Here is a 27,484-nt window from a genome sequence, read left to right as displayed (position 1 = left end):
ATTTTCCTTTTTTTTTTTTTTAAAGTTAAGCCAATATATGCTATGATCTAAGAGAATTTAGGGTTAATTTGCTAGATAATATACTTTATGTCCTAGAGTGTGGAGCTGATACATTACACCATGTCTATGAACAATTTGGCATGGAACTAGCTTCATAACTAGGCATTCTTTGTCCGCTGCCACAAAACTCATTTGCTTGCCCTTCTGCTTATTGACATCAATCTGCCCTTGGGGAAAGACTTATCCATTTTGCTTTATCCCGAAGATTTTCATTGGAGATTGAGATTCACTCTGATTTCGACATTCTACATGTAAATGACTGCTGTATCAGAAATAGAAGCATATCCTGTTGGTCCCCTCAGAGTAGGCAGAATTCCACCTTTAAAATAATAGAATAATAAGATATGAGACAGATCACTGAATCCAATGCATCTTTAATTTGTTATCTGACTATCTGAGGACATTCTGCTGACTGAGACATTCTTGCCTTCCAATACCTCCTTATACAATTGAACGTCTTCTCTAATGCACAACTCTAAAATATCAATATTCCAAACCGGTTTTCTCTTCTGCGTCTTATTTGGCTTACAAAGTTTGTTGTTTCATTATCTGTAATGACAACCACACAATAAGAAGCAATGTATTCTTCACAAATCAAACTCCACATACACATGCCATTTTTATAAAGACCATACATATTTGTAAAATGGAAATGCACAAATATTTTCAGTAAGATTTTACAATTTTTATGAATGAAAGGCTTTTTGTTACGGTTCATTTTGGAGATTAGACCGTGTCAGTCCTAATTGGTCAATAATTGGCTCATGCATGGATCAATATTCTTCCAAATATCATTAGGGTGGGGATGAACATTTTACATAATAGAAGGATTTGCTGTGCCCTTCTATTACTCCCCATGGAATCCAGTAATTCCACTTAGACAACAGTCATTCAAACATCAATAGGGCCATTATAATCAGATTGTATCTCCTTTTATTTATTTTTTTATTATTACAGGTACTGCCAATTTAAGCAGCGCTTCACATGTACACTCACCAGCAGGGCTTTTTTTCTCAGAGAAAAGGTTCAGGAACCCCCTTTTCTAAGTTACTTTGTGTCTCCGCCCCCTACCCACCTTCGAGCACTAACCCTTGGTTCCACCTCTGAGCACCGACACTTGGATCCACCCCCTACCCAGCTTCCAGTACAGCCCCTTTTAGAGAATATACAGCCAAGTATAATTTTGTAGTGGAATGTATGGAATTTGGTTATGATAACAAGAAAAGCAATAAAATTGATCCCCCACAACCATCAGCAATATACCCCCCCCCAGCAGCAATAGACCCCCAGCAGCAGCAAAAGATCTCCCAGCAGCCAGCATCAATAGACTCTCTAGCAGCCAGCAACAGTAGACCCCCTCTCCAAACAGTAGATCCCTTCCAGCAACAATTAACCCACAGTATCAAAAGATCCTCCACCAGCAACAATAGATTGCCATCCAAAAATAGATCCCCTCCAGCATCAATAGATCCAGCATCAGTAGACCCTCCAGCACCCCTTGCCATGGCATACATTCAGTGCTAGAGGTGCCGGAACTGCGTTCCCCCGCGTTCCCGCTGAAAAAAAGCCCTGCTCACCAGCCACTTTATTAGGGACACTTGGAAAATTGCCTGGTAATTTCTAATCAGCCAATCATGTGGCATCAACCTGATGCATTTAAGCATCTAGATGTGGTGAAGACAACTTGCTGAAGTATCAGAATGGGGAAGAAAGGGGATTTAAGTGACTTAAAACATGGCACGGTTGTTGGTTCCAGACAGGGTATGGATTTGGCTTTGGAAAAATTTCCAGGCTTTGGAAATTTTTTTTTCAGAATTTGGTGTAAACAACATGAAAGTATGGATTCATCCTGCCTTGTATTAATGGTTCAGGTTGGCGGTGGTGGTGTAATGGTGTTGGGGATATTTTCTCGGCACACTTTGTGCCCTTTAGAACCAATTGAGCATTGTTTAACCGGTTGCCGACCGCCGCACGACTATATACTGCGGCGGTCAGCCCCGGCCAGGCAGAGTGACGTATCAATACGTCACTCGCCTGTCACTGACCTGCGAGCCTATTGCGGGCGGGCGCGCGCCCGCCGAGGTGCGCGCCCGCCGCGGCTCGTTCACAGACAAGTCAGTGCGTGTGACCGGCGGACTCGTTGTCCGCCAGTCACACTACGATCGCTCCTGTGAAGGGAGAAAGACAGAGCGGCTTGTGTAAACAAGCTGCCTGTCAGTTCTCCCTGTGTAAAAGTGAAGATCTGACCGTTCTACTATGTAGAACTGTTGATCTTTGCTTTTACACCAATAGCAATGTCCCTGCACAGTTAGAATCACGCCCCTAGGACACACTTAACCCCTCCCTGTCCAATAAAGTTAACCCCTTCCCTGCCAGTGTCATTTTTGCAGTAACAGTGCATATGTATAGCACTGATTACTGCAGTAATGTCACTGGTACCCCCAAAAGTGTCAAAAATGTCAGTCAAGGGTCCGATCTGTCCGCCGCAATGTCGCAGTACCGCAAAAAAATTCGCAGATCGCCGCCATTACGCGTTAAAAAAAAAAAACACCAAAAATGACAAAAATCTTTCCCTTTGTTAGTAAACGCGATAACTTTTGCGCAAACCAATCAAAATACGCTTTTTGCGATTTTTTTTTACCAAACATAGGTAGCATAAAACAAATTGGCCGAAAAATGTTAAAAAATTTTGATTTTTACATTTTTTTTGGGGAATTTCATATAAAAAATGTGAAAAATATTGTTATTTTTGCAAAATTTACGCTCTTTTTTTGTTTATAGCGTGTGATCAAAAAATCGCACAGGTGATCAAATACCACCAAAAGAAAGCTCTGTTTGTGGGAAAAAAAGGACGTCAAATTCGTTTAGGTACAGCGTTGCACGACTGCGCAATTGTCCGTTAAAGTCACGCAGTAAAAAATCGCAAAAAAACCCCTGGTCCTTTAGCAGCCAAATCCTCCGGGGCTTAAGTGGTTAAACGCCATGGCCTACCTGAGTATTGCGCTGACCATGTCCATCCCTTCATGACTGAATATTTAAAAATTTGCTGATCTACTAGGATTTTCACAAACAACCATCTCTAGGATTTACAGAGAATGATCCGAAAAAGAGAAAATACCCCGTGAGTGGCAGTTGTGTGGATGAAAATGCTTTGTTGATATCAGAGGAGAATGGGCAGACTGGTTGGAGATGATAGAAAGACAACAGTAAATCAAATAGCCACTCATTACCACTAAGGTATCCAGAATACCATCTCTGAACGTGCAACACATCGAACCTTGAAGCAGATGGGCTACAGCAGCAGAAGACCACACCAGGTGCCACTCCTGTCAGCTAAGGGCAGGAAACAGAGGCTTCAATTCACAGAGGCTCACCAAAATTGGATAATAGAAGATTGGAAAAATGTTGCCTGGTCTGATGAGTCTCGATTTCAGCTGCAACATTCAGATGGTAGGGTCAGAATTTGGTGTAAACAACATGAAAGCATGGATCCATCCTGCCTTGTATCAATGTTTCAGGTTGGTGGTGGTGGTGTTATGGTGTTGTGGACAGTTTCTTGGCACAATTTGGGCCCTTTAGAACCAATTGAGCACCGTTTAAATGCCATGGCCAACCTGAGTACTGTTACTGACCATGTCCATCCCTTCATGACTACAGTGTACACATCTTCTGATAGCTCCTTCCAGCAGGATAATGCACCATGTCACAAAGCTCAGATCATCTCGCCATTGTTTTTTGAACATGACAATGAGGTCACTGTACTCCAATGGCCTCCACAGTCACCAGATCTCAATCCAATAGATCATCTTTGGGATGTGGAGGAATGACAGATTTGCATCATGGATATGCAGCCGACAAATCTGCAACAACTGCGTGATGCTATTATGTCAATAAAGACTGAAATTTCTGAGAAATGTTTCCAACACCTTGTTGAATCTATGCCACAAAGAATTAAGGCCTTTCTGAAGGCAAAAGTGGCCCATTTCAGGTATTAGCAAGGTGTACCTAATAAAGTGGCCAGTGAGTGTATATTGTACATTCACAGCAGTCCCTGCCTTCAAAGAGCTTATAATGTAAGGTCCCTAACTCACTTTCATACATACACATACTAGGGCCGATTTAGACAGGAGCTAATTTACCTTCCATCATGTCTTTGGAGTGTGAGAGGAAACCAGAGAACCCGGAGGAAACCCACACAGGCACAGGGAGAACATGCAAACTCCAGGCAGGTAATATCTTGGTTGGTATTCAAACCCTTTCTATTCACTCACAACTATGTTGTGCAAAGGCCTCTCTGTTTATATATAAAATTAGTGAAGTGTTCAGGATTGCCAGGTACTATATAGTTGCTGGTAAATCAAAAGAACAATTAGATTGTAATATATATGACCTGCTTTATAGATTTGTACAAGATTTGATCTTTCCTAATCCAAACTCAAGCTGTGAACTGATTTTTATTGTATGGACACCCTAAAGTTTAAATTTAAATTTCTCAGTCATTCATTAGAAATAATAAAGTATAAATATGTATATTGATTAAGATTGTGGTCATAGTGTTTTAATGGGTTCAGATCCCAAAAGGACTCTGTCTGCTTTATGTTTAGATGTTTGCCAAATTTTTGAGTTTCCGCTTTGTATCCTGGCTTGTTCCCTCATTATTTGGTTCCCATCCATTTGGGTCCAAGTATATGTTGAATACCCGGTTAGTTATTTCCTCTAGAGAATGGAATTTAATGTAACTCCTTTTGAATATATTGTTGTTACATGAATGAACAAAATTATCAACTAATCATCTTTTCATGTGTTGTTAGCATTCCAGGTCTATCTGGTATAATTGCTCATGGCTTTTTCGCTGTCCAATTAGAAAAAAAATGTAGTTATTGGTGCCAAACACACGTAATCTCTTGTGGCACGTAGGGGAAGCAAAATTATTCTTCCTCTTTACTATGTATAAAAATGATTATGTTTTTGCCATTACATTATAAAATATACCAATGTGAATTTAAATGAAAAAAAAATATATTTTTATATTTAATTATATAAATTTATATTTATTTTGTATTCATAAATAAGGAGTTTATCAATTACATGATGGGAATGGCATTGAATTACATTATCTATAAAGATACAATATTATCTGATTTACTTATTTGAGATACTAGTACATAGTTCTAAGTGTAACCCTATGGGGAGAGTTGAACCAGGACACTTCTGCACAGTAATCTAGTGAGCGTTTTCCTTTTGCTCATTCTCCTTGCAACACCTACATTTTAATTCAGCAAATCCTCTAGAGTAACTTGTTTGACTTTTCCTGCTTTTCTCTCTCTGTCTCCCTCCCTTTCTGCCTGCAGGACACAGATCTATGTAGAAATGTACTGTTCCTATTGAAATGATAGGCAGCCTTCCCTACTATAAGATTCTGAATCACCACTGCAGGGAACAGAGATGATATTTAACAGGTTAAAGGAGAAAGGTTCATCCTTACCTAAAATGTGTCCCTATTTCATCCTGGAATAATCCACATGCTTGCTTGTATTACAGTGGGTTGGGTACATGCGATTTGTAACCCAGATTGTTTTGACTTAATACATTTCGTACCTGCCTGTCTGGAACTGACTTTACTATCCAGTTATTTAAATTTTCAATTGAGAGCGGGTGAGAGATGAACTTTAAGGGTCCTGTTTTGGGCAGGCTGGTGAAGACTGGATATTTCGATATGCTAAGACTATTGCAGTCTATACAGCTGTTGCATGATAAACAGGAAAGTGTTTACATGACTTTTAAACGGTGCAAAACACGTACATCATTTTTATAAAAAAAGGACATTTTGCTAGTCTTCATATAACATTCAGTTCCATTTAGCTTGCTTATAGTTATACTTTAAAATATATAAACATATATATATTCTAGTGCAAATGCGGGTAGGGTTGGATGCAGGTAGGGTTGGCTTTTGGCACAGAGGATCCTGGCACAGCAGAGGTGAGCCTGCAAACAAGTTATATTTAAATTGAGGAAGATTAGTATTAGTGTTGTTTTTACATGGGGTTACTTGGAGAGTTAGCATTGGGGATGAGGAAACAGGGATGATTAGTGTTAGGGATGGTGTTACAGAGAGGGTTAGTGTTAAAGTTGGGGTTACAAGGAGGGTAGTGTTAGTGATGGGGTAACTTGGAGAGTTCACATTGGGGATGAGGAAACAGGGATGATTAGTGTTAGAGATGGTGTTACAGAGAGGGTTAGTGTTAGGGTTACAAGGAGGGTAGTGTTAGTGATGGGGTTACTTGGAGAGTTAGCATTGGGGATGAGGAAACAGGGATGATTAGTGTTAGGGATGGTGTTACAGAGAGGGTTAGTGTTAGGGTTGGGGTTACAAGGAGAGTACTGTTAGTGATGGGGTAACTTGGAGAGTTCACATTGAGGATGAGGAAACAGGGATGATTAGTGTTAGAGATGGTGTTACAGAGAGGGTTAGTGTTAGGGTTACAAGGAGGGTAGTGTTAGTGATGGGGTTACTTTGGAGAGTTCGCATTGGGGATGAGGAAACAGGGATGATTAGTGTTAGGGATGGTGTTACACAGATGGTTAGTGTTAAAGTTGGGGTTACAAGGAGGGTAGTGTTAGTGATGGGGTTACTTGGAGAGTTAGCATTGGGGATGAGGAAACAGGGATGATTAGTTTTAGGGATGGTGTTACAGAGAGGGTTAGTGTTAGGCTTACAAGGAGGGTAGTGTTAGTGATGGGGTTACTTTGGAGAGTTCGCATTGGGGATGAGGAAACAGGGATGATTAGTGTTAGGGATGGTGTTACACAGATGGTTAGTGTTAAAGTTGGGGTTACAAGGAGGGTAGTGTTAGTGATGGGGTTACTTGGAGAGTTAGCATTGGGGATGAGGAAACAGGGATGATTAGTGTTAGGGATGGTGTTACAGGGAGGGTTAGTGCTAGGGTTGGGGTTACAAGGAGGGTAGTGTTAGTGATGGGGTTACTTGGAGAGTTATCATTGGGGATGAGGAAACAGGGATGATTCGTGTTAGGGATGGTGTTACAGAGAGGGTTAGTGTTAGGGTTGGGGTTACAAGGACGGTGGTGTTAGTGATGGGTTTACTTTTGGAGAGTTCTCATTGGGGATGAGGAAACAGGGATGATTAGTGTTAGGGATGGTGTTATAGCGAGGGTTAGTGTTAGGGTTACAAGGAGGGTAGTGTTAGTGATGGAGTTACTTTGGAGAGTTCGCATTGGGAATGAGGAAACAGGGATGATTAGTGTTAGGGATGGTGTTACAGAGAGGGATAATGTTAGGGTTACAAGGACGGTGGTGTTAGTGATGGGGTTACTTTTGGAGAGTTTGCATTGGGGATGAGGAAACAGGGATGATTAGTGTTAGGGATGGTGTTATAGAGAGGGTTAGTGTTAGGGTTACAAGGAGGGTAGTGTTAGTGATGGAGTTACTTTGGAGAGTTTGCATTGGGAATGAGGAAACAGGGATGATTAGTGTTAGGGATGGTGTTAGAGAGAGGGATAATGTTAGGGTTACAAGGACGGTGGTGTTAGTGATGGGGTTACTTTTGGAGAGTTTGCATTGGGGATGAGGAAACAGGGATGATTAGTGTTAGGGATGGTGTTACAGAGAGCGTTAGTGTTAGGCTTACAAGGAGGGTAGTGTTAGTGATGGGGTTACTTTGGAAAGTTTGCATTAGGGATGAGGAAACAGGGATTATTAGTGTTAGGGATGGTGTTACAGAGAGGGCTAGTGTTAGGGTTGGGGTTACAAGGAGGGTGGTGTTAGTGATGGAGTTACTTTGGAGAGTTAGCATTAGGGATGAGGAAACAGGGATGATTAGTGTTAGGGATGGTGTTACAGAGAGGGTTAGTGTTAGGGTTGGGGTTACAAGGAGAGTAATGTTAGTGATGGGGTTACTTGGAGAGGTAGCATTGGGGATGAGGAAACAGGGATGATTAGTGTTACGAATGGTGTTACAGAGAGGGTTGGTGTTAGGGTTGGGGTTACAGGGAGAGTTACTATTAGGGTTGGGGTTACAGGGAGAGTTAGTGTTAGCAAGACAAAAAACAGAAAAATTCCCAGCTCAACTCACCAACCAGTTTGCTTACCAACCAAATTAACCTGTCTAACAGTAATGACTATCAAACTGGTTGGTGAGTTGAGCTGGGAATTTTTCTTGTTTTTGTCTTGCATGCATTGGCCTTCCATGTGCTCCTTGCTGTGATGGTCAGTTATAGGTGGGGACAGGGGCCATTTTGTTTGTTATTGATGTATACTGGTGAGGGGACACACTGGACGCTTTTGCTGCCCTTGTGCTTTGTGCTGAGTGTCCATTGTGCTCCTGTGTCTTTAAGGAGGGTTGGGTCACCTTCAGGCCCACCTGCCCCCTATTTATCCATTAGAATCATGTGCTCTCACTAAGGAGACTCTCATAGATTTACAGGAGTTAGGAGTGCAGGTAATACAGGGTGCCGTGAAGGGGCAGCTTACACATGCGTTTGCAAATGTGTGCTAACTAAACCCCTGTTTTTAATGCATACTGTTAGACAGGTAACTTGGTTGGTAAGCAAACTGGTTGGTGAGTTGAGCTGCGAATTTTTCTGGTTTTTATCTTGCATGCGTTGGCTTTCCATGTACTCCTTGCTGTGAAGGCCATTAAAAGGTGGGGGCAGGGGCCATTTTGTTTGTTATTATTAGGGTTGGGGTTACAGGGAGGGTTAGTGTTAGGGTTACAGGAAGGGTTATGGATAAGGTTGGGGTTATAAGGACAGTAGTGTTGGTGGTCAGGTTACTTGGAGGGTTAGTATTAGGGTTGGGGTTACAGGGATGATTAGTGTTAGTGTTGGGGTTAAAGGGAGAGTTAGTGTTAGGGGTGGGGTTACAGGGAGAGTTAGTGTTAGTGTTTGGGGTTACAGGGAGACTTAGTATTAGGGTTGGGGTTACAGGGAGGGTTAGTGTTAGGGTTGGGGTTACAGGGAGAGTTAGTATTAGGGTTGGGGTTACAGAGAAGGTTAGTGTTAAGGTTAGGGCTAAGGTTGAGGAAACAGGAAGGATTAGTGTTAGGATTGGGGTTACAAGGAGGATTCGTTTTAGGGTTGGGGTTAAAGGGAATGTTATCGTTGGGGTTTACAGGGAGTGTTTGGGGTTACAATGAGGGTTGAGGTTACAGGGATCAATAGGATTAAAGGGGGAGTTAGGTTTGCGGTTACAAGAAGGCTTAGTGTTAGGATTAGGGTTACTGTCTTCATTTCATTCCCATATCATATATTATTAGACCAAAATTTTAAAGGACCAAATACACCTCTTTAGAAAGGTAACATATACCCAGAATTAAAGAGCAAAATCTCAATTGGAAGGCCTGTGCCAAATATACATCTATAAATATGTTAACTGTTTTGCCTGTTAAAGGATTTTTAATTCTGTTCAGCCACTCTCACAGTCCAGGTTTGCGAGTTCCCAAATTGTGAGTGGGCAACTTGTAAGTGGGCAGCACGCTGATGAGGTCATCTCTATGCTTTCCTCCTGCACCCCCTTCCGCAAGAAGAACGTAACCTATAAGCAATAGAACCTTGATTGTCTCCCCCTTGCTAACCTTCTGTGCTGCTATGCAGGAAATAACATGAAACCAATATAAATAATATTCCGGTAGTTGTTTTGTAAATAAATACATAATTTGTGTGAATTGTATTTCTTTTTGCATAGACTAAGGCTCTGTTCACATTAGGTCGCTCTGACTTAGGGAGCAACCTGTGAAGTCGCGTGCAGCGCGACTTCGGCGCGACTTGAACGGACTTCACATAATGGAAGTCAATGCAAGTCGCCTCCAGGTTGCCCCGAAGTAGTACAGGATCCTTTTTCTAAGTCGGAGCGACTTGTGTCGCTCTTATTAGAACCGGTCCTGTACTACACTATGGGAGCGACGGTGCACGACTTGTCAGGCTGACCAAGTCGCCTGACAAGTCGTACCAGTGTGAATGGACACTAAAGCTTTAAGCCAGTAATTTTTGTTTTTCTTTACTTCTAAAATTATTTTAAAGTTGCAAATTTACTTTGTAAATTATCAACAAGTTCACAGAGGGTTTTGTAAATGTGTTGTTTATTTGAATGTTAAAGGATATGGAGTATAAATTGCGTTCTTTGACAAAGGAGTTGTTCAGTTAAACATACAGTAGCTGCCAGAGTAACAAACATGACCTATAACAAAAACATAACATAAGATAAAAGATGCTGTATATTGGGTAAAGAATCATAGGTATAAGCTGTTTTTATAATACTCAATCCTTTTTGATCCTGGGAGATTATACTTTTTAATTTTTTTTTTTTTTAAATCAAACTGACAGTTTTTAATCTTTCATAAATCATACTGTTCTTTATTTCCCCTTTTACTTTTCCTTACTGAAAGGTTACTTGTCTTTCATTTTTCCTACAGTATGTAACAGTTATAAAAATAAATTCCACCACTTTATTTTTAGCATGTCTTAACTTGTGATAAGAGGATCAGGGCGCCTGAAATGAAACAGCATAAGCTTTATTGATAATTCACTGTTAGGTGAACTGATCTACTTAGGGACTGGTAAAGGGGTCCTTTGGACCCCTAACAGTTCACTTACTGCTGCAGGGCAAGTTATCAGGTATCCCTTCTCATACTCACTGTAAATAGAGCAAATGTTGTTTTCCTATTATATTGGATGAAAAAATGCATTGGGGTTAATTTGCTAAAACCGGAGAGTGCAAAATCTGGTGCAGCTGTACATGGCAGCCAATCAGCTAAGCTTGGCAAAAAAAAACCTGGAGCCATGAATGTTTTTCCTGCAATCCGGGTTTCTTCTTATTTTCTATGTGTCTGTATATTCCTTGCCATTGTTAATGTGTCAGATGACTCATTCCTGTAATCTTTTCCTTTGCATGTTCTGACTTCTTATTATGCAATAAAATGTTTATGGAATATAAAAAAAAAAAACCTGAAAGCTGATTGGTTTCTATAAAAAGCTGTACCAGATTTTTCACTATCCAATTTTAGTAAATCAGCCCCACAGCCTTATTGGTGCAGGCCTGAATCTTAGGTTTTGAAGTATGGGGTGGTGGTGGGGGGGGGGGGTGGTGAATTAGCAAAAGTTCCAAATGACAACTTAATATTATTTTTTTTTTCAATGGCAATGACCCAGAGAAACCACCTATGCTTTTATATGGGTTGCAGGGCCATATTTCACAGATTAACAGTGACTAAATCCTTGAAATTTATCATTAGTCCTAATCCCTTATTGCACAAGGGAGCATTCACCAAGCATTATACTGCATGTTTCCCCAAACCTGTGAAACAAAGATGTGAAAGTTGCATAAAACTTTTGTTATGTATAATATTTCTGGTATTGAATATGGCCTATGACAGTGAAGACAAACCTTGGCACCCCAGATGTTTTGGAACGACATTTTCCATGATGCTCATGCACTCTGCAGTGAAGTTGAGCATCATGGGAAATGTAGTTCCAAAACATCTGGGGTGCCAAGGTTTGCCATCACTGGCCTATGAAGTACTTAAAGTGACATTTGCAGATTTAGATTTTTAGTGACTACCTTTTGATTACATCTCACATCTTTTTTGTTGAACCATTCTTGATTCATCATAGTGATTCCCAAATCACGTTGCTATAAATGCTATTTTTGTTGGGCTGTTAAGCAATCAGTAAAGGTCAGTAATTTAACCTCCAATAAAAGGATTGTAAAACTGAATTTAAAATAAAGAATAATGACTCATAATTTCTTGCTTCCTGGACAAACCATTTGGGGTAATTTATAACATTTTCCAACTATGTTAAATTTATGATATACCAAGCATTGTAATGAAATTCTGACGAGACATTAGACAGTGCACATTTACAAACAAATGTTAATTTATTACTGATCAACCTATCGTAGCTACTAGCCATGAATGCTAATGTATTGTTGAACTGATATATTTATGCTAGTATGAGAAATTATAATTAGCTTCTCAATGGCTAATCATAACCGACAACGGGGGTTACATGTGATGTCCAATCCAGGTGTTGGCACAAGGCCATTGGATCTTTTGTTAATCTTTTATGCTCATAGGGATATCCAGTTTTAGTGTCTTATGATGAAAGAAAGTTTTAGAGATTTCTTGAAAATAATAACTCTGCCTAGCTGAAATCCAGAAAAAAAGGAAAAATTATCCCTTACAGTGGGGCTGTCAGGGAAATGGCCGTAGGAGAACTGGCAACATTGCCAGTAATAGCAATGGACATTCCTGACTCAACTGACATAGCCCTCTGCTGGCCTGTCAGGGAAATGGCCTATAAAAGGATGCCATAGGATCAGACTCATTGCTGGATTATCTCTCAGCTTCCTGTGTTCCTGTGCTTCCTGTTTCCTGTTTCCTGTTTGGATTTCCTGTTGTGACCTCGGCTTGTTCCTGATTCCGTTTGATCTCCTGCTCCTGGTTTGACCCTTGGCTTCTCCCACTGACCTTGCTTCTGTTACCTACCGTGTATGACCCCGGCTTGCTTCAAGACCTCGGCTATTCTGGTTGTATCCTGTGCATGACCTCGGCTTGTACCATGGTTCCCGCTGCCTGCTCCAGTCCCAGACCTCGGCCAGTACCTGTCTCCGCTACTAGAGACTATTCCTCGGCACAAGGTAGCCCGGCTGCTTCAGAGCCCTTGAAAGACTTATACCCTGCTGTGATTCCAGCTTGTTCCAGTTCGCTCTCAGATTGCTCCTGGTTCTACCTACCTGCCTGCAGCTGGTAACCCGTGCCACTTGGGGCGCCACACCCTCTGTACCATCTCCAGGGGTGCGCCGCACTGAGCCGCAAGGGGAGCCCTCTCAGCAACTCGGCCTCGGATCAGGTAAACCCTGACAGGGGCTGCCCCCTCTCTGCAAGGGTTGAATACTTGTTTATGTCTAGGGGGGGCAAAAATACCAGTTTTACTTCCCCAATCCTCTGCTTCCACAAGATCCCTCCATGCTGTAAGAGCAGTCCCTGCAGACTCTTTTTCCCAATGTGTCAGTGGGTCACAGGTCTTCTGACATCATCAGGTCCAATGCAGAGTGGGGTGTATAAGCCTTGCATTGGGCTTGAGAACTCTGACGGACAATCCACTAACAGAGTGTAGGGAAATAGAGGGGATTGCAAGCTTCCAGGAGAGCGGAGGATCAGGTATGTAAAACTGCCATCCCCTGTCCCCTAGATCTACATGAGCATTCAACCCTTGCAGTGCAGAGGCAGCCCAACTGCAAGGGGAATCTTTACTTTTACCGAAGATGGGCTTTACATTTTCCTAATGCCCTACTATTGTTTATTCAAAATAGAACTATAAGCAAAACTTTTTAGTTTGGGGTAGAGTACGGTAGTGTAATAATCCCTGTCTGTGTCCCATTTGGGAGATTTCCCTTCACTTTCTGTCCCATAACCAAACAAGAACTGGAAGGAAATCCCCACAAATTAAGGGAATATCTTGGGGACCCCCAGGTCACCAGAACTAGTGTCCCCATTAGAAGTGTTCCCCTCTCTTACTTTTCTGGGGACAACTTAAAATTTGGTATTTTCTCTTACTTTCACTTTTAAAGCAGCTCTTCAGTCATTTTTTCAACTTTCCATCTAATAAATCCTCTGCCCTTGTTGTTTTAACTTTGGATAGTAAAACATTTTTTTTTTTTTTCTGACAGTAACTACCTAATACAGCCCACTTCCTCTTTCTTGTCTGGTAAAAAAGCCTAGGCTAATGACATCATGCACATCTCTCTCTCTCTCATTTGCGTGAGAGTTTGCTAGCAAGGGACAAAGGGATGAATCATAGGAAAGCCAAGGAGAGCTGCAGAGCTGGAGGGGGCTGGATGAGGGCGGAGATAACAGGAGAATGCATGGATCTATTCATTCAGAGAGGATAAAATGTGTAGGCAAGCAGTGGTATGTGTGTGTCTCTCTGTGTATATATATATATATATATATATATATATATATATATATATATGTATATGTGTGTGTGTGTGTGTCTGTATATACAAATATATATATATATGTCTATGTGTACGTGTGTCTGTGTAAATCCAGGAAGTGAACAGGCAGCAGCTTCAGCAGCCCACAGTTAAAATGGCTGCAGCCAGACTTAGTGGAGGGAGATTTCTGCAGCATATTTGGCAAGTACAGAATCACGGTAACCACTTGCCGACTGCTCACAGTATATTTACTGCAGCAGTCAGCCCCTCACAGGCAGAGCGACGTAGGTCTACGTCGCTAGCCTGTGACGGTCTCAGGAGCGAGCCCCCGCCGCCGGAGGCGCGCTCCCGCTCCTGCGCGGTCACGGACCCCCCCGCGCGTGTGACCGGCAGACCCGATCGTCCGCCGGTCACTCGCGATCGACGGTGGAGAGGGAGAAAGGCAGGCGGCTAATGTAAACAAGCCGCCTGTCATTCTCCCCGGTGTATGAATGATGATCATACGGTTCTACTATGTAGAACCGTTGATCACTGTTCATACATCTCAAGCCACAGCCAATCACAGTTAGAATCACGCCCCTAGGGACACACATAGCCCCTCCCTCTCAAAAAAAGTTAACCCCTTCACTGCCAGTGTAATTTTGCAGTAACAGTGCATATGTATAGCACTGATTACTGTAGAAATGTCACTGGTAACCCAAAAAGTGTCAAAAATGTCAGTCAAGGGTGCGATCTGTCCGCCGCAATGTCGCAGTCCTGCAAACAAAATCGCAGATCGCCGCCATTACGCGTTAAAAAAAAACAACAAAAATGAAAAAAATCTTTCCCTTTGTTAGTAAACGCAATAACTTTTGCGCAAACCAATCAAAATACGCTTTTTGCGATTTATTTTTACCAAACATATGTAGCATAAAACAAATTGGCCGAAAATGCTAAAAAATTTTGATTTTTACATTTTTTTGAGGGGGAATTTCATATAAAAAAATTTGAAAAATATTGTTATTTTTGCAAAATTGACGCTCTTTTTTTGTTTATAGCACATGATCAAAAAATCGCACAGGTGATCAAATACCACCAAAAGAAAGCTCTGTTTGTGGGAAAAAAAGGACGCCAAATTCGTTTAGGTACAGTGTCGCAAGACCGCGCAATTGTCCGTTAAAGTCACGCAGTGCCGAATCGCAAAATAGGCCCTGGTCAGGAAGGGGGTAAAATCTTCCGGGGCTTAAGTGGTTAAACTAGAACTTGAGGCAGATATAAAAGACACAATATAATACAACTCTGCAGTTATTAATAAATTATTAAATGTATTATTTTTAGTGTAAGTAGGGTAGGTACCTGAATTTGACTTGGCATCTAAGTATTCCACTCCTATACTGCAGAACTCAGAGAGGATGCTAGAGAAGCAGCACAAAGTAGCCAATCAGGTCTGGTGAAGTCCAAGAAGTATGCTGGTAGGAGGAGAGTGCAAAGTACCAGAGTAATGAGCTAATTAGTCTACTACCACTCCATTTACTATCCAGTAACATGGTTGGGAGGTGGGGGACAAGACCTATAAGTGAAAATAGAAATCCTTTGGCATATGTATTCATCTGTCTATAGCTGTTCACCATCTTTCATTGGAACTAAACTCCTACAAAAAGATTCTTAGTTTTGAAGGACATTTTAAAGAGGAGCTCCAGCCTGTAAAAAAAAAAAAATATATATATATATAAGAATACTTACCTGTCCAGGGATCCAGCGATTCATCCATCCACTTTGGGTGCAGGTGATGGCATTGCAAGTAAGGGAAGCCAGCAGTGAAGCCTTCAGGTTTCCTTCTGTGCATGCGCGAGTCACACTAGGCTACAATGTCTTCTGAGACACACAGGTCCCAGAATGCAGCGGGGGAAGAAGGAGGGGCAGGACATGACGCAGATTGGAGTGCGGCGATCTTACCAGGAAGTGGAAGCTGGTAGCTGTCGAAATCAGGTACCCACTACCTCCCCAAAAAAAAGTGCCAAATGTGGCAGTGGAGAGGGGGAGGGTAAGAACAAGCAGAGCTTCCCCTTTTGAGCGAAGCTCTGCTTTAAGTAAATTAAGATGCCATTATTTTTAGTTAACCACTTGAGTCCCCGAGCTTTAATCCTCTTTGAGTGTTTTTTTGCTTTGGCAATATTTTGATTTTGCATATTTGGCCTCTTGCACACAATACTGATGTTTGAGCATCTGCCTTTTTGGACGTAATTTTAGGTGTTTGTTTTGCGCAAATTTGCACGTATTTATTTGCGTATTTACATGTATATGCGCATTTGCGCACACAACACCTTCCTAGAGAAAATTCATTCATATTTATGCTCATATGCACTGGCGCAAAATACTGACTGGAAATGCAGATTTTCCAATTTTTTTTTTTTGTATTGAGGAATCCTCGGCACTTGTTTTTGCGCCTATGCAGAGGCACATTGTAAATAAAGGGCTACATTTTAGCTCAGTAAAAAAAAAACATTGTACTGTACTGAGCTTTTTCAAGCTGCAATGTGCAAGAGCCCTTTTATTTTTATTGTCTACCCCAATTTATTATACCTTGCTTTTTTTGGGCTTTAATTTGGTAGCAAATGTGTTACATATATTTGTATTTCCTTGCCTTAATAGTAAAAACTAGAAAAAAAATGTGTGTGCCTTTATTTTTCCTTCATATACTCTATTTATCACAAAATATAATCAACAAAGTCTGCTGATTAAAATAATATCACAATTGTGTGAATGGTAACATCACATTGAGACACATGAAAGGGAAAACATTTTGCATTAACTGATAATTTAACATTCAGTTAAAGCCGTATTAAAAGCAACACCAAAAATATAATACTGTATATTGCAGCTTTCATAAAAATCATTAGACGTAGCAGCTGATTTAGTTTTCACCTTTTTAACCCTTGTGATTTGGCCAGTATTACACCTCCTGTATTAAAGTGCCCCCACTCTGGATGAAGGAGCACATTTGGACAGCAACATTGTCAGTCTGGGGGACTGTGAGAAGTACTAGTAGATTTCAATACAGTAACAAATCGAAGCTGAGCTCCAGCTAATACCTAGAAGCAGTTACAGCAAGCAGCCTTTTTTTTTTTTTGAGAACAAGGTTTTACATAAATAAATAAAAGCTAATTATTTTAAGCACCCCTGCCAGCAGGGCTGCTGATAGGGGGGGGGGCACTAATCCTCCTGTAGGGGGCTGAGCACACAGGGGGGCCCCTACAGCACGGGGCGGTTGGGCAGAGGGGTAATTACAGAAGGAAGCCCTGCAGCAGCTGAAAGCCAGTTTCTCCCCTTCCTGTCAGCTTTCAGCTGCTGCAGGGAGAAACACAGACACAGGGCATCTTTCCTGTAATTACTTCTCCAACACCGATTTCCCTCTGTTCTGCTTGCTTCTTATTTCTCCCCCCGGTGTGCCCCCCCTTTTACTATGCCAATCCCCTCCTCCTGCAGTGCTGCAGGCTTCCCTGTCCTGTAAAAAAAAATAACAAATTGTCAAAAAAAATCTTTAAACATTGTAATGATTCATTGAAAAAAATTGTAAAATAAAATAATTGTCAATTTTTTTATCATTTATAAAAATATATATATATATATATATATATATATATATATATATATTTTTTTTTTCTTTTTTTATGAAAAAAACCATTAAGGGCTAATTCATACAGGTTCTCTGTTATGTTTGTGTCCGTTAATAATGATTTTAGTGTATTTTTAGCGAAAATGTTGTCTTGATATATTTGGGGGGCCTTGCCAGGTAGGCTGCATGTGGCCCTGTGATTTTTAACAGCAGCCCTGCCTGTCACTGTTAAATGGTGTATATCATCCCTGTAACTACAAGAGAGCTTTTTCTGTTGAAAAACAACAGACGTACTAGCTGCATCACCAGATGAAAACAAAAAAAAGAAAGCCTAAAAAAGGAAACGAATACAGCCATTACACTTAAGAATGGGTAAACTGCAATATGATCAATGATTGCCTTTGGGTTCAATACTGCCTTATGATTAAGTTGGGTTGACAAAGGGAACACATTACCAGAACCGCAACTTTTTGACAGATTACTAAAAATTCAATTGACATTGCATTTATTTGCGCAGTAAACACAAATGTCATGCAGATCATCTAACATCATCTGACCTGGAAATTCATTTTGGGAGGGAATTTTTTTATTTTCTTTTTGGAAGAATTCATTATACTTTTTTTACATGTTTTTTTCTTCATGGGAGGGTCTGGATCCGGCCCCCCTATGCAGCTGTGCAGCTACATATTTTTTCAAAAAATGATCTACTGCTGGCCGCAATCATCCATCAATAGATCACTGTAGCAGTGATCTATTGCTGCAAGGACAGGCTGAACAGAAGTGCAACAGCTCTGCCTGAGCCAGTATAGACTCTCTGGGGTTGATTTACAAATAGACTGTGCACTCTGCAATAGCAATTGCTCCAGAGCTTAGTAGATGAGCAGAAGCTCTGCTGACTTTCATCATCCAATCACGTGCAAGCAAAAATGCCTTTTTTTTTTTTTTACTCTTTGCACGTGTTTGGGTATTCTTTTCAAAGTGAAGCTTTTCCTCATTTAGTAAGCTCTGGAGCAACTGCACTTGCAGAGGGCAATTGCACTTTGCAAAGTGCACAGTCTATTTGCCTTTAGTAAATCAACCCCTATGTATTAACTTACTGTGAATGTGTGCTCCCTGCTAAAGTAGTTGAACATTACAATTTTATTGTGGTTACTAGAGAGAAATGTGCATCTGGTACCATGATTGCTTGTAGACCAGTCCAGGAGTGCATAGGAAAAAGTAACAGCACTGGAGATAAACTAAAGAATGGGGCTGTCTGCACCCCAATGCATGAATCACCTGTGCATACCATGTGGGCTAACACAGCCTTTACATGGTGGTACACTTAAATATGCTCGTGTGAATGAGGCCATAAACTTTGTGAATTATTGAATTGTTAATTACCTAATTAAGAACATCACATATAAAAATGTTTAAACATTTTGACATTACAGCAACATATGCAACAACATATTTGGTTTTAACATTTGGAGTTATATAAAATTAAATGATACTTTCAGTAGCATATACTGTATCCTAGATGCAAATTGCCCAGGATTTGCCAGGACAGTCCTGCATCTTGGCCCTCTGTCCCCCTGATGCTATGTCCCTGGATAACAGCATAAAACGTATTTGAGTTATGCCCCGTACACACGTGCAGATTATCTGAAGACTTTTGTCTGCAGACTTTCCAAAACCATATAATATGAGGTCAAACCTAAACACTTTCAATTTGTATGCAATCCGGCAGGCCCTTGCACTACATAGAAAAGGTAAATCTGAAGACAAAAGTCTTCAGATAATCTGCATGTGTGTACGGGGCATTACTGCACATGTGCAGTAACTCCAATAGCATTAAGGTGTTACTAAACCCAGGGCCCTGTATTCACTATATCTGGTCTCCCACAATACACAGAATATGGAAATACAATTATTTTAGTAAATATAAACTGCTAAATACCTTTTCTCATCAGCAGTATAGGGCAATCTTGTGACTTCTATCAGTGTCTGGTGGAGGATTGCCAACTTTCAGTAAATTTACAGAGTTCGTAAAATCTGTCACTTTTGCATCTGTCCGTGAATGTCCATTATGGATATGCAGAGTCCATGTTCATGTCGGACATTCATGTACAGATGCAAAAATTACAGATTTTACAAACTGTTCATAAATTTACTGAAAGTTGGAAACTGTGGTCTGGCGGGGCACTGGTTAAAGCTTGCAGGAGGAGTTTTCATTCTCCTCTGACTGTCCTATGAGGCAGCATGACTCCCATTTTTCTGTCTGGACAGTATTGATTAACCCTGTGCTTATCACATGCACCCCCCCCCCCCCTGCCAAAAGAAAACCTTACTAGCAATACACACCAAACTGATCCTAAAATACAAAAAAAGTCCAAGTGCTCGGAGGTTGATCATTGGGACACTGGAAAATCCACACTATAACAGTCCTTGTGTTGCCAGTCTCAAGCTTGGGATGCAAATGCAATAGAATGAAACGCTGGAAAAGGGACAGCGCACAGGAGTGTCAATAAGGTGTCAATAAGGTGTCAAAAGAGAATCCACAGTCCGCAAACCATGTAGAAAGGTTTCATTTATTAGGTGAATAAAACCAAGAAAGGCTGACACGTTACCACTGGTATGCGGGTGGCAGTGAGGGCATTGTGGGATGGTAAATACCAAAGGGCACTGCGAGGAAATCCAACGCTAAACCTCTCGGAGTGGTGGGGGTGTCCAACATACCGGGATCCCTGTAGAGGAAGAGAGGATCCAAGCCGGTCACCGCCGGCGCGAACTAGCCATGTAGTGGAACTTCCGAGGGTTACGTGATGCCTGAAAGTGACGTCACTCCGAGAGATGAAGAGTTGGATTTCCTTGCAGTGACCTTTGGCATTTACCATCCCACAATGCCCTCACCGCCACCCGCATACCAGTATTAACGTGTCAGCCTTTCTTGATTTTATTCACCCAATACATAAACCTTTTTACATGGTTTGCTGACACCTGATTGACACTCCTGTGCGCTGTCCCTTTTCCAGTGTTACACACCAAACTGAGCATGTACAGAGTGCATCCAAGGCTCTGTTCTATTAGTAGATGGATTGGGGACTGTAAAAAGAAGGGAATGATCACAGAACACAGGATCAAACAGCCTTTTTACACAGTGTGGAGGATTAACCCCTTAGGTTTCACAGTATATCAAGCATGCTTTCCTGCATATACAGACTGATTTTACTGTTGTGGGTTTAGTAACACTTTTATTTCTGGTTTCAGGACAATTCATGGGCACTTCACTCAAATTTAGAGCCGGGGTCTAGGCAGAACCAACCAATAAAGTGAGATAGATGGAAAGTTCTTCATACCTAGAGGTGTGGTCTGGGTGAGACCAACCCATAAAGTGGGCAAGCACCAGCCTAGGAAGGAAGCAGATAAAACGCAGGTAGGGTTAACAGTGTTCTGGAATGAGGAACTGTAATTTTTGTAAGTATGATATGCATGCACGCAGTTCTTGCATGTTATAGCATTCCTTTGTTAGTTATATAGATTAATCACAATACCTCCATGGTATATACGAGTTGCCTTTGAAGGGTACTTTTGTTCCTCTCCTATGGCAGGGAGTGAAGAAATAATTAGCCCCTTAGCCAAAACGGATAATATAAATGGCAAATTATATGAATTGGGACATAAAATCAGAAACATATACAGAGCTTTCATCTATCAATTGTATCATTACATGACCTAATGGTGACCACCTTCTTATATCCTTTGTTGTCACCAGAGACCTGCCTCTGCTTTCCGTGCTCCAGATCTCATATGCACATGTCCACTAACTATACCATGTGAGACTCAGAATAATATATCCAGTACAGCAAGAACTGAAAAAACACACTTCATGGGCCAAACTCACGGAAAGTAAGGCTGAATGCAGGAGGACTTTATCAATTTGTTTCCCAATGTTCTCTTGGGCTTTAACCACAGTGACCCAAGCAACATTTATTTTTAATTTAAAATGTAAACCCAATCTCAAAATTCGCAAATGCTAAGGCTACGTTCACATCTTGGCATTGCTATTACAGGCGTTTTTATGGGCATTTTTTCAGGTGTTTTTATGGGCGTTTATGCAGGCGTTTTACAGGCGTTTTTACAGGCGTTTTTTTGTGCAGGTGTTTTTAGATTGACTAGAGACCAATGGAAAACGCCTGTAATTTGCCCAAAAAGAAGCTCATGTCTTTTTTGAGCGTTGGGCGTTTTGCTCACAGCGTCAAAACTCTCAGATGTGAACAGGGGCCATTGAAATGAATAGGATTTGTCTTGTTGGGCGTTTTGAGAGCTGATCCTAGAGCAGAAAAACTCCCCAAAAACGCCCCAAAACGCCTACATGTGAACGTAGCCTTAACATGGTAATGCCATTTTTAAAAGCCATTTTAAATATTTTTAAATCTGCAACTTATTTTAAAATAATAGTGAATGTTCCTGCAGGGAAACTCCTTGCTCAGGCACTACTGTTACAACTCCCTGTCTCTAATTGTACTACAGCATTGTCACCCTGTCACAGGGTCTTCTGAGGCACACTTATTGCCCAGGCATGGTCTACTTTTGTCACCTTTAGGAATCAAAGGTGATCAAAGGGTTAAATGTGAGCCTAGGGGGTGTTTTCTAACTACGGAGAAACAAAATAGGACTAAATAATTAGTAATTCTAACTAAATAGGAGAAACACAGGTGCTCTGTGTTGATTATTGAGAGAACAACAGTCTGCTGTGTTTACATCAGCAGACCGCCATTCTCTATCCAATGGTAGTGATCACGGGTGCCCGCGCCCAAGGATCCCTCCCATGAACAGCCGTACAAGGAACCTGCGGACCTGCCGCCGTATATAGGCGGCGGCTGGTCGGCAAGTGGTTAATATCAGTGACATGTAAAAAAGGAAGAAAAAATTTGAAAGAAACTGTTTTATTAAAAAAAAAAAAAAGTATCAATTTTGCTTTAGCAAACAAAATGTAATTCAGTTAGGGTTTACATCTACTTTAACATATCCTTCTGAGTAACATAAATGTTGCCAGACCTTAAATGCTGATGTAAAGAAAAAAAAAAGAAATACCGACTATGTGCAGAGCACTAGAGAAGTGTGTGCAGTCCGACTCCCTAACACAAGTAATTCCATCCTCTAGAGCCTGGAGCAGCAGATAGCTCTGTATTTTACAACCCCCCTGCCTACGTACATGTTACATCGAGAGTTCTTCTCGTTATATGAAGAGTTGGCTGCAGATGGCTTGATTCTGAAAAAGTTCCTGGAAATAAACACTGATTTCCTATGTTTGATTTACGCTTTAGAAAATAGTTAAGTGTCTCTGCTTACTTTCCAACAGAAGCACAGTTTGCACAGCACACTCCAACAACCCATACACTCCATCAACAAAACTCAACTGTTTTGCACAATAAATTTGCTGAAACTCCAGGTCTCTCCATCTATCTTCCTGAGTGAGGAAAAATCTATTATCATTGATTGATGGCCTAGATGAAAAATAATGTTCTTCTTTTCAACTCGCTCCAACCTTACAATGGGGTTTAAAGTACGTCAGATTTACATAATATAAATTATTTCATTATGTACCTGGATAGATAGATAGATAGATAGATAGATAGATAGATAGATAGATAGATAGATAGATAGATAGATAGATAGATAGATAGATAGATAGATAGATAGATAGATAGATAGATAGATAGATAGATAGATAGATAGATAGATAGATAGATAGATAGATAGATAGATAGATAGATAGATAGATAGATAGATAGATAGATAGATAGATAGATAGATAGATAGATAGATAGATAGATAGATAGATAGATAGATAGATAGATAGATAGATAGATAGATAGATAGATAGATAGATAGATATGATAAATAGATAGAAAGATAGATAGATAGATTCAATAGATCTATCTATTCATCTATCTTATCTTATCATATCATATCATATCATAGATAGATAGATACAATAGATAATTGTATCAATCTATTGTATCTATCTATCTATCTATCTATGATATGATATGATATGATAAGATAGATAGATAGATAGATAGATAGATAGATAGATAGATAGATAGATAGATAGATAGATAGATAGATAGATAGATAGATAGATAGATAGATAGATAGATAGATAGATAGATAGATAGATATGCTCTATCTATCTATTTATCGTATCTATCAATTGTATCAGATAGATACGATAAATAGATAGATAGAGCATATCTATCTATCTATCTATCTATCTATCTATCTATCTATCTATCTATCTATCTATCTATCTATCTATCTATCTATCTATCTATCTATCTATCTATCTATCTATCTATCTATCTTATCATATCATATCATATCATATCATATCATATCATATCATATCATATCATATCATATCATATCATATCATATCATATCATATCATATCATATCATATCATATCATATCATATCATATCAAGATAGATAAGATAGATAAGATAGATTAGATAGATAGATAGATAGATAGATAGATAGATAGATAGATAGATAGATAGATAGATAGATAGATAGATAAGATAGATAAGATAGATAAGATAGATCGATAGATAGATAGATAGATAGATAGATAGATAGATAGATAGATAGATAGATAGATAGATAGATAGATAGATAGATAGATAGATATGATCTATCTATCTATTTATCGTATCTATCAATTGTATCAATCTATTGTATCTATCTATCTATCTAGATATGATATGATATGATATGATTAGATAGATAGATAGATATGCATTTTTTAACACATTTTTGTGGTTTTAACACATTTTACTCAAAGCGAACACTATTGTGAGTTTTTAGATATAGTAGGCATCATCACTTCATGGAATTATACAATTGTGCAGTCACACACACTGTAGATAAAAGTCATACATACAGTATAATAGAACCATGTATGGATTAATTATTTAGTGTAATGTATGTAAAAAAAATACATATTAATTGCTTTGTGAATTAAGTTTCTGAATACAGAAGAAAAACCCCAACTCTTGCATACAACTGCCTAAACATGACACTTGACACGTATGAACACCGCATGCACAAGCGCGCTGATCACGTCGGTGTCTGCATTTCCCGCAGCAAGTGAAGGGTTAATATATCAGTTGGCAAGCACCCAATTCGTAAAGCTGGATTTTGCTGCAGATTTTTATTTTTTATTTTTTGCTAATGAAGTGTGAACTATTCCTTTCAAAAGCAAAATACCTTCCGTAACAGCTGGGATTCTACCCTTGGGAGAACCGCAGAGCTTGCAATCAATAATGCAGAGCTTGTCAAGGATAATCAGCTAAGGTCTTTAGGACCGCTCAGGAAACCTGGAGTAGAGCTAGTATAAGGTTTGCAATCTCTTGTTTGCTGGCATTTGGAAATCTTCTCTCCAAACAGCAAGACATCTCTCTCCTCCTCCTTGTGTGTTGCCAGCAAGGACCCCCCAACTCCTGTCCTGCTCCCCGCCTGCTGCTGTGTGCTCAGGATCAGCCCCCACCCCACCCAGTGAAGAGAGGTTCCCTGGCTCATCTCATTCCAGCATGTGTCCCCTCTCTGACACCTCACAGCTATGTGTTTTGCAGTAACTTGGAGGGACAGACTGGTCACTACAAGGACAGCAAGGTCCCCACCCATCATGCCAAAGGTAATTGGGAGTGATTGATGCTGCCTCTCAATCCCTCTCAACAAATCTCCATTCTAAATACAATGAGAGCAGTGGCTTGTGTGCATTTCAGCACTCTGGACCAACAACATCTCCCCACATTGCACATCTGGAGGCCGAGAGTGACGGGAGCTGTCGGAACATCTGGAGCGCCCAGCCAGGAAATCAACTCTTGATTCTTCCCTCCTCTTTTTTTGGTATCTTTCTTCAATTTTTTGTCTTTGTTTTCAGGATCTAAGAGGATAACATGCACTTTATTTCCCAAAAAGTCCTGCCACATACATAGTCCCCAGGGGGGTCCCTGTATTTTTTTTTGGCATGGATAATAGCAATTGATGCTCTGCTGAACTCTTTGGATACAGGATCCAGCCAAGGAAGGCAAGGGGTGGGGGTGGGGGGGGCTCATTCTCCTAAAAGAGAATTTGGATAAAATACTCCTGGTTTGCTAATGAGCACCAATAAAAGGATTATAACTCCTGAGACAGGGACTTCCCTCTAATTAGGACACAGAAAGCCTTCTTTCAGTAAGTACATACTTTTTTTTTTTTTCCTGAATGTCGTTTTGCTCATTTGCATTTCTTTTATTGCTGAAATGTTCCAGGCGCAAGCTGCAAGCTGGAGATTCAGGTGAACTCCCTTAGGGGGGGATGAGCAGGGGATGGAGGAGGGGGGGGGGAGTACTTTTTTAATTGTTTCTTATTTTTTTGTCAAGATGAGCTTTGAGGATGTCACTCTTTGAACAGGTTTCTGCATCTTTGCTCTGTGTCTTGCTGCTCAGTGCCAGCTACAGCCTTTGAAAGAAATTCCTTCTGATCTCTGTTATCAACATGAGATGTGTAGGTGAACACAGCGCTATTGCTATTTCTCTTCCATATAGATAGCGTGCAAGGATCCGGCTCCAAAAGAGACGGAGCTGTTTGAATAGAGAGTTGGATCTGCATGCATCCCTATACTATGCATATTAGGCATCTCATTTGGGCAATCCATTCTGCATAAAGTCTCTATCAATTAAATAATGTATGTATGTGTGCTTATATTATAAAAGAGGACAGAATACAATGTTTAAAGGGAACCTGTGCTAAGACACACATCTTCTCTTTCCTGGAAATGCCAGTTGCCTGGCTGTCTTGCTGATTTCTGCCCTTTTTTGAGTCACCTGGACCAAGCAGATAGATCAGAAGTTCTGACCTCAGTCTCACTTCATTGGTTGCATGCTTGTTCCAGGTCAGATTATACTAAAGGCACAGGATCAGCATTATAGCCAGGCAACTAGCATTTTTTTTTATAAACAGGTCAACGGCCTCCAGGTTTCTCCCAGCTTTAAATGACAGAAGGAAGCTCATGTACAATGCACAGGATGTATAGGTGGCTTACTGTACTTGTGATAGCAGTACTTACAGTTTGGGTAAATGACTCCTTTATCGACCTCCTTAAGAGTCAATGGATGAAGTCTGAAGTCATAAAAGAAAAAAAACACGTCATATAAAATGACAATCCATGAGAAATAAAAAGCTTTAATTCCTAACTTCAAGCTGATGCCGCTCTTTGACCATCTCGCAGCGCTGCTGATGCTCCAGTTTTGTGAGGCTCTGTTATACGAGTGACTGTCTGTAAAGAGCATCCCAACCATTAACATCTCAGCATCCAGAGAACATTAGCAGTCAAATTGGTCCCTAAAGGACAATGCTGGTGATGTCTACTGCCATCTTGTGGATGTAACTGGTACAGCATCTCGGGTACCAACTGGTTGCTTGAGCAGTAGAAGCAGCACGATCCTGAAAGGTGGCGAGGAAACATCAAGTGCTTCTAGCTGTTTAAACAGTGTTATTTAACTTGCTCAGACTTTACACATCACCACAGCAGAAGAAGAAAGAGAAGAAAGCATTTCTTCACTGCAAGGCAGTGATGAAATTCACAGAGAGCTTGTTCCTTCTTAATGTACTGTGTGCATTAGTGGGTTTGTTATTTCATACTAGTGCATACTACACAGGATAGAGAAATCTAAGAGTGCTGTCAAATATAAATCAGCATCGTCCATAAGAATTTAGACTTTTTCATAATATATGATGCTGTGCATTGGAAGAAGTCGGCTAGAGACTGAAAACCCCAAAGCAAGGTCACTGATTTATGCAAGGCAGACGATTTAACAAAGGAATCGTTTTTACTCGCAGG

The 27,484-nt window shown here is 40.5% G+C and overlaps 1 protein-coding gene and 1 long non-coding RNA gene across 9 annotated transcripts in view; one reads left to right on the top strand and one right to left on the bottom strand.

The window, feature by feature from the left end:
• Nucleotides 1–46: 46 nt before the first annotated feature.
• On the bottom strand, nucleotides 47–26,972 carry LOC309561783. Of its 2 annotated transcripts, none has more exons than XR_014225595.1 (3): nucleotides 26,711–26,972; nucleotides 498–609; nucleotides 47–379 (listed from the first exon to the last, which is right to left on the bottom strand). It is a non-coding gene; the product is annotated as an uncharacterized lncRNA (long non-coding RNA). The 2 variants fall into 2 exon arrangements; XR_014225596.1 differs by lacking the exon at nucleotides 26,711–26,972 and adding an exon at nucleotides 5,659–5,815.
• The window catches only part of NTNG1 (netrin G1), a 418,996-nt gene continuing 416,426 nt past the window's right edge, over nucleotides 24,915–27,484 (top strand). The window contains exon 1 of one of the 7 annotated variants that reach the window (XM_082265800.1): nucleotides 24,915–25,836. The gene's annotated coding sequence lies outside the window, so the exon portion shown is untranslated. The remainder of the gene's footprint in view (nucleotides 25,837–27,484) is intronic. The other 6 variants (XM_082265801.1, XM_082265802.1, XM_082265803.1 and 3 more) reach the window with 6 other exon arrangements.

This window comes from Pelophylax lessonae (genome assembly GCF_965119305.1).
Source record: "Pelophylax lessonae genome assembly, chromosome: 8".
NCBI classification, from domain to species: Eukaryota; Metazoa; Chordata; class Amphibia; order Anura; family Ranidae; genus Pelophylax; species Pelophylax lessonae.
Note: the sequence above shows the minus strand (reverse complement) of the source record. Positions and strands in the feature narration are given on the sequence as shown.